This window comes from Pongo abelii, chromosome 7 (assembly GCF_028885655.2).
Source record: "Pongo abelii isolate AG06213 chromosome 7, NHGRI_mPonAbe1-v2.0_pri, whole genome shotgun sequence".
Classification (NCBI taxonomy): Eukaryota; Metazoa; Chordata; class Mammalia; order Primates; family Hominidae; genus Pongo; species Pongo abelii.
The window spans coordinates 139538638-139546765 of record NC_071992.2 but is presented as its reverse complement, the minus strand read 5'-3'; positions in this window follow the sequence as shown (position 1 = coordinate 139546765).

The window sequence follows — 8128 nt, the reverse complement described above, 5'->3', positions numbered from 1 at the left end:
ACTCAGTGAATTAGCTGGGATGGAAGAGCTCCCTGATGAGGAATTTAATAATAAATCAAAAACTTCAGCAAATGTTGTCCTGCACAACGCTTTTTTTTTTTTTTTTTTTTTTGAGACAGAGTCTTGCTGTTGCCCAGGCTGGAGTGCAGTGGTGTGATCTCGGCTCCTTGCAACCTCTGCCTCCTGGGTTCAAGCGATCCTCCTACCTCAGCCTCCCAAGTAGTTGGGATTAGAGGCATGCACCAACATGCCTGGCTAATTTTTGTATTTTTGTCCTGCACAGCTTTTATTTGATCTCTCTCAGCAGAGGAAGAGAATGCCAGCCGTGGGCTAAAAGGTGCAGTCATCAGGGTTTCCCATCCACACTCTTCTGTCTCACTCGCCTTTTCTAGTACTCTCCTCAAAATAGGCAAAGAACTGCTCTTATATTTTGAACAACTGTTTTTTTTTCTTTTTGAGATGGAGTGTCACTCTGTTGCCCAGGTTGGAGTGCAGTGGCACGATTGCAGCTCACTGCTACAACCTCTGCCTCCCAGGTTCAAGCAATTCTCCTGCCTCAGCCTCCCAAGTAGCTACGATTACAGGCATGCACCACCACACCCGGCTAATTTATGTATTTTTAGTAGAGATGGGGTTTCGCTATGTTGGCCAGTCTGGTCTCAAACTCCTGACCTCGTGATCCGCCTGCCTCAGCTTCCCAAAGTGCTGGGATTACAGGCATGAGCCACCGCATCCGGCTGAACAGTTCTTTTAGTGACTTCGATAGCATGACCAGCAATTGCACGTTTAGTCTTTAATGTGAAGCTGAAGACTGTGTATAATTAGTAGACATTTCAATTTTAGGAATTAAAAATTGTGAAGATCCTTCCATAGCACCTCATTGCTGTCCCTCTGTGCATTCGGTCGTTACCTATCAAATATTGAGCTATGATGTGTCAAGCATTGTGTGGTTGCTAGGGAGACACTGGTTATCATGGAGTTTGTGGTCTAGTTGTGGATTGCCCTCAGGATGGGACATAGACTCTAGCATGGCTTGCCAAGCCCTTCATGGTACAGTTCTGGCTACCTAGAGCCCCATCCTTCACTGCTCCTCGCCTTTAAATGGACTGTGACCTTCACCTCAACCAATCCCCGCCCCCATCCAATGGCTAATTCACATTCATTTTTCAGGTCTGGTTTAGATGTAGCTTCCTGGAAGTCTTTCTGACCTGCCAGTGGTAGGAGGTTTCCCACTTCTGTGCTCCCTTACTGCTCGTTCAGTCCTGTACTGACCCTTATTCCTGTGTTTCGTATTCCATGTTGGACTATGACTGTTTTGTATATATTTGTATCCCCAAGGCAGAATAACCTGGCATCTCACTAAATATTTGTTGGAAGAATTGCTGAATGAATTGGCCAGCATCTTAATTTTGCAAAAGGTTAATACCCTGCAGATCTGATACTGTGCTGAGGCAGTCCTAGCACTCTGCCTGTTTCTGTCTGTAGCTAAACCTCTTCCTTCTGTCCATCTGATCTCCCTAGAAATGCCCCATTTTTTTCCTCTAACCCCTCTCGGCTTCTGGTCTCTATCCTAGCCCACTTGCCAACTTGGCCCGTTCTTTGAGCGTTTCATCTTCTGGCTTTCCTCCCCAACTTGCTGTCTCCACCATCCTGAATACCCAAGTGGTCTTCACAGATCCTGCTCACACCTCACTTCCGCCCCGCCTCACCTTCCTGGCAGCAGTGTGTTGACGCAAGTGAGAACCTGGCCTCCTGAACTCTGATGCCGCTGCTATAATAAAGGGTGGGAAAGGACACCCAGGAATACTGGTCACCTCTGGGTTTCATCACGCAAAGTCATCACAATCATTTCCAGCACAGATGGTGAAGGTAATTGAGCAATGATTACACTAAAGAAAAACCTTCAGGCCTGCCAGTTCAGACATCACTACCCTTGACAGTGAGTGAGTCACTTAGAAGGTGAGCAAATGTGCACCACAAATGTGACTGCACTCCGGGTGCATGGGGTGGGACCTAAGGGAAATTTCTTGCCTCTTCCACTCTCAAAAGGCCTGTCTTCAACATTTGCTCCTCAAGAGGAATCTATGCTGGGTGTCTGAGCTGGTAAGAGTCTCTTTTTTTTTTTTTTTTTTTGAGGTGGAGTCTTGCTTTGTTGCCCAGGCTGGAGTGCAATGGCGTGATCTCGCTCCCTACAACCTCCCCCTACCGGGTTCAAGCGATTCTCGTGCCTCAGCCTCCCAAGTAGCTAGGATTACAGGCGTGTGCCATCACACCCAGCTAATTTTTGTATTTGTAGTAGAGATGGGAGCTTTACTATGTTGGCCAGGCTGGTCTCAAACTCCTGAACTCAGGTGATCTGCTTGCCCCAGCCTCCCAAGGTTCTGGGATTACAGGTATGAGCCACTGCGCCTGGCCATCTTTTGTCCTTTATATTCTCACACCCCTACCATCTTCACACTGGAGTCAGAGGGATCTTACAAAGATCATTCTCACAGTCCTGGCCGAGCACAGTGGCTCATGCCTGTAATCCCAGCAGTTTGGGAGGCCAAGGCGGGTGGATCAAGAAGTCAGGAGTTCAAGACCAGCCTGGCCAAGATGGTGAAACCCCATCTCTACTAAAAATACAAAAATTAGCCAGGCATGGTGGCAGGCGCCTGTATTCCCACTTACTTGGGAGGCTGAGGCAGAGAATTGCTTGAACATGGGAGGCGGAGGTTGCAGTGAGCCGAGATCGCGCCACTGCACTCCAGCCTGGGGAACAGAGTGAGACTCTGTCTCAAAAAAACAAAGAACACATCATTCTCATAGTCCTTCATGAGGCCTGCGAGGCCCCACACGGCCTGGCCCTGACCCACTCCAGCCCAGCTCGCTTTGCTCCCCTTGGTACTGTACCCACCCTGGTTTCCTCTCTTGTTCTTGGACTGCTCAAGCTTGCCCTTGCTCAAGCCTTTGCCCATCCAGTCACCTCCACTTTGAACATTCTCCCCTGCAATCCCCCAGCCCACCCTTAAACATCCCCTTCCTATGGATCTCCACCCAAAGGTCGCTCTCAGACAAGATGCTCCTGATCCCCAGACTGGCTCAGGTTCCCCTTCAAATGTCATCATATGCCCTGTGTTTTTGTTTTTTTTTTAAACGGCTTATTGGAATTGTAATTAATTTATTGTATAATTCCTCCTGGCCAGATCACAAGCTCTAGGGTGGTGTCTCTGGTTTGCCTTCTGTGGTGGAGCTCAGCTCCGTGGACATGCAGTGGCGTCTGCCATTGCTGCCTTCCTGGAGCTCAGGCCCTTGCAGAGGCAGTCGGAGGCATGGCAAGCCACAAGCACACAGCCCGTCCCCACCGAGCCCCACTACCAGCACCAGAGGTGTCCCTGTCCCCTGCACAGTACCATGTTTCAAAAAAATGTGCTTCCTTTTAGGAAAACTTTGGGTAAAAAATCTCTACAAAACAAATCTAAGGCCACCATTTATTAAAAGATGGTTTTAAAGGGCAGCTTTATAGTGCTTTTGAACTTGAATCTAGGTAGTCTGTTTACACCCTGCTTTCCAGGAGTTAATCAAAACAACAAAACAATGAGCAAACAGAGAGGGATGTGCAGAAGAGCCCAGAACTCTGCCAGTGTGGCTGCACACGCAGTCAAGTCGGACTCGGTCATCCACGCACGCTCGCTTTCTCCGTGCCTGGCCCTGTGCTGTAGGGTCAGAAGCTGAAGAGAATGCCCCCGCCAACCGGCAGAAGAACAGTCTGAAGAGTGGCACCTCCGGTTCTGTTTTCCCAGTCAAAATGTGTCCATCAGGAGACTTTGCTAAAGAAGTTTGGAGAGGAAAGACATTTGTCCTTGTCCTTTTCTCCCTCCTTCGCACAGGGTGGCTTCATCACCTAGCGCTTTGGTGTTGTATCTGCCCAGCTTCTGAGCTAACCACCACCCCTGCCCCCCTCCTCTCTCTTTCACGGGGGCAAGTACCTAGCAATCATGTTTGTACTCAACGACTTTAACCGATGGGGGAGTCGGGGGGTGTACCTGACCCAAGCTGTACCTGGCCAATCAGATTCTCTCCCAGAGGTTCAGAAATGATTCTTCTCATGGGTCTGACTCTAACAAGCTCAAAAGTGGGGGGGTGGCTGTGTTCTGCCAAAGTGACTGAGGAATCGACAGGGCAGGTCTGCAGAGAAGCAAAATGAAGGAGATGCCCCAAAGGAGCAGAGGGACAGTTCTCTGCTTTGCTACTTTCTTTCTTTTTTTCTTTTTTCTTTATTTAAGACGGAGTTTCACTCCTGTTGCCCAGGCTGGAGTGCAATGATGCGATCTCGGCTCACTGCAACCCCCACTTCCTGGGATCAAGCGATTCTCCTGCCTCAGCCTCCCGAGTAGCATTCACCACCATGCCTGGCTAATTTTGTATTTTTAGTAGAGACAGGGTTTCTCCACGTTGGTCAGGCTGGTTTCAAACTCCCGACCTCAGGTGATCTGCCCGCCTTGGCCTCCCAAAGTGCTGGGATTACAGGTGTGAGCCACCACCCCTGCCTGCTTTACTACTTCGGATTCCAGGCTCTTCCTGGTCTCTAGGGCCTGAGGCCTCCATGAGAACCCTGGAGTGTGGTCAGCGTGCCCACATCCTAATCCCCAGAACCTATGAATACATTAGCTTACATGGCAAAGGAGAATTGAGGTTGCTAATCAGCTGACATTAAAATAGGGAGATTATCCTGCGTTATCCAAGTGGGCCCAATGTCATTGCTGAGATCTTTAAAAATGGAAGGTCGAGGTGGAGAGAATCAGAGTCGGAAAGATGCTATGGCACTAACTTAAAGATGGAGGAAAATGGAAGGTCGAGGTGGAGAGAATCAGAGTCGGAAAGATGCTATGGCACTAACTTAAAGATGGAGGAAGGAGCTATGAGCCAAGATATTTGGGTAGAAAAGGCAAGGAAACATTCTCTCCTACAGTGTGTCCCGGAAAAAGCACAGCCCTGTAGACACCTTGATTCGAGCCCGGTGAGACCTGTCTTGAGAGTCGGAATGAGAGAACTGTAGATGAAAATGTTGTGTTGCTCTAAGTCACTGTGCGCCTGGTCATTTCTTACAGCAGCAATAGGAAACCAACACACCAAGTAACCCAATCCTTGCAACTCAAGAATCCTAATATGGACCACTTGAATCCTACTAACCTTGGCTTGAGAATAACACTTCCTGTCTCAGAAGGCTCTTTATAAATGACATACTTTCACTCATCGGCTTAATGGTAAACCTTGATTTAGCATTGTTGTAGGCAATATCAAAGATCAGAGGCCACACTGGCTTTTAGGCAGCTCCCATCTACTAGAGTTCAGGACATCCACAGAAGTGAAACTGTTTTGTTTGTTTGTTTGTTTTTGAGATGGAGTTTTGCTCTTGTTGCCCAGGCTGGAGTGCAATGGTGTGGTCTCGGCTCACTGCAACCTCTGCCTCCCAGGTTCAAGCAATTCTCCTGCCTCAGCCTCCCAAGTAGCTGGGATTATAGGCGCCCATCCCCATGCTGGGCTAATTTTTGTATTTTTAGTAGAGATGGCGTTTCACCATGTTGGCCAGGCTGGTCTCGAACTCCTGACCTCAGGTGATCTGCCTGCCTCGGCCTCCCAAAATGCTAGGATTATAGTCGTGAGCCACCACACCCGGCCAGAAGTGGCACTTAAGAGGGGGCAGGAGGGAGCGAGGCCTGGATAGTGCAGCATGCAGACAAGGGCTGGGGCTCTCAAGGAAGCTTCAGGAAGGAGGTAACATCTGAGTTGGACCTCAGGAGAGAGGAAGGTTTGCAGCAGGCTAGATGGAGAATGAGAGGTACCATGTCAGGGTCCTCAGCTGAGGGATAAGGAGAGCAAAGGCAGAGAGGAAGTGGAGGCTGGTGGCCAGATGAGCAGCCGGAAGGGAGGTGGTGGGGAATGGGGCTGGCAGGTGAGCCAGTGCTGAATCACGAGGCCCCATCGATACCCTGGTGAGCAGCTTGGCTGTAGTCAGACGGAAAGCTTGTGAACAGGGGAATGGCTGGTATTGGGCTGTGCTTTAAATGGCAAATCTGATTTTACTTTTTAAATGTTAAACTACCTTTGAGCTTCAAGCAATATGTGTTTTCTGGGAGAGCCCCAGGTATAAGTGCTCACGTGGAGGGTGGAGGTGAACTCAAGACACCCAAGAAGAGGTGCCTTGGAGATCCACACTGATGGAGAGGGCATCACTCTCGGCTGCTCCCCTTCCATGTTGAACAGAGCCAAGCTCTTCCCCAAGGCTCTCCCCTCTGGCTAGCATGCCTTGCCTGCCTTTTGTGTGGCTGACTCCGTCTCCCTTCCAGGGCTCAGCACTGATGTCTCCCCTCGTACAGACCTTCCCTGACCCCTGTCACTCTCCATATCATTCTCTCTCTGTCCAACAAACCTCAGATCAGGGCAGTGCAAACCCCAGAGGCAGCGAGGCTCTGGACACCTGCATGTGAGCTGAGTCCCAGCACCATTCTCTTTCCTCTGGCACGTTGTAGGCCACAATTGTGATGAAATACATGAATGCAGGCCCCTTTGAAGTGGAAACCAAGGCTGGCCTCCCCAAGCCCAGACCTCCAGGGCTATACACCCCTTTTTTAATTGCAAATCCAGGATTTGGAATAGGATATTCAGCAAGGGAACCACTGCATGAGTCCCGTCCGGATTAGGAAGGATAATCTGCTTTACTCAATCTACAAAGTCAGGTGTTAGTATCATCCAGAGACACCCTTGCAGAAACATCTAGAAGAATGTTTGTCCAAATATCTGGACGCTCCATAGCCAAGTTGAAACATGAAATTAACCATCATAAGTCCATCTGGCATCTGTGCACAGCTCCTTAAACTCTTAATCCAATTGACTGGTGTCCTTATAAGAAGAGGAAATTGGAGACACAGGGAGACCCCAGGGGCGCAGGCACACAGAGGGATGGCCACATGAAGGGGCAGCAAAAGAAAGGAGAAAGGCTATCTGTGAGCCAAGGAGAGTGGCCACAGAAGAATCTAGCTCTGTGGACACCTTCGTCTTGGACTTCCAGCCTCCAGAACTGTGAGAGAATACATTTCTGTTGTTGAAGCTGCCCATTGTGTGGTGTTTATGTTTCAGCAGCCCTAGCTAGGTACACACTGCCCTTCCAAACACAAACAGGGAAAGCCGCCTCAGAGGATTTTCTTACTCTTCCCTTTTCTCTGGGCTGCTTTGTGTGCTTCGTCGGTGGCATCTTCCTTACCTCCAGGGTTTGCATTTCTTATTCCTCCATGTTCCTGAAAATCAAGGGAAAGGCCTGCTTGTATTTTTCCGGGGAGACTGGGAAGATAGGGCTCAACGACCTTGGGGATTCTTCACTCACCACTCTGTCAGTGGGAGAATCTGGAAATCTCTGTTCTCAAGTCAAGGCCACTAGCCTAGAAAGTGCCTTTGTGTGAATTTGTGAAGGGTGTCCTTGCCTGACTCAGGGAGTGAGCAGTAGGGGAAGGTGGCCTTGGCAAGCATAGCTATGGTGGACTTCAGCCTCCCTGGCACACCGCCACCTGCGCCGCGCCTCTCCATCCGCTCCGTGTGCTGCATCATGGTTTCATGTTCTCCTTCACCACATGCTACAGAGGAAAGAAGGATGCAGCACCCTAGGAAGCAATGCCTGGGTCAAACGAAATACAGTGAACAACAGCAAGAGGAGGTTGTGTTTACGTTTGCACATGTGTCTGCAGTATTTACATCCTCTAATAACAGTTCCAACACAGACACTCTTGAGGAGGAAGCTAGGAAAGTGAGTGACAGTTTCTCTGTGTCCACCGGCTTCTTGGATCAAGTTCAGAAAGTGAAATATTTGGGCCGGACGTGGTGGCTCACGCCTGTAACCCCAGCACTTTGGGAGGCTGAGGTGGGTGGATAGGCTGAGGTGGGTGGATCACCTGAGGTCGGGAGTTTGAGACCAGCCTGGCCAACATGGCAAAACCCCATCTCTACAAAAAATACAAAAATTAGTCGATGTGGTGGTGGGCGCCTGTAATCCCAGCTACTTGGGAGGCTGAGGCAGGAAAATCGCTTGAACCCGGGAGGCGGTGGTTGCAATGAGCTGAGAATGCGCCACTCCAGCCTGGGCGACAGAGCAAGA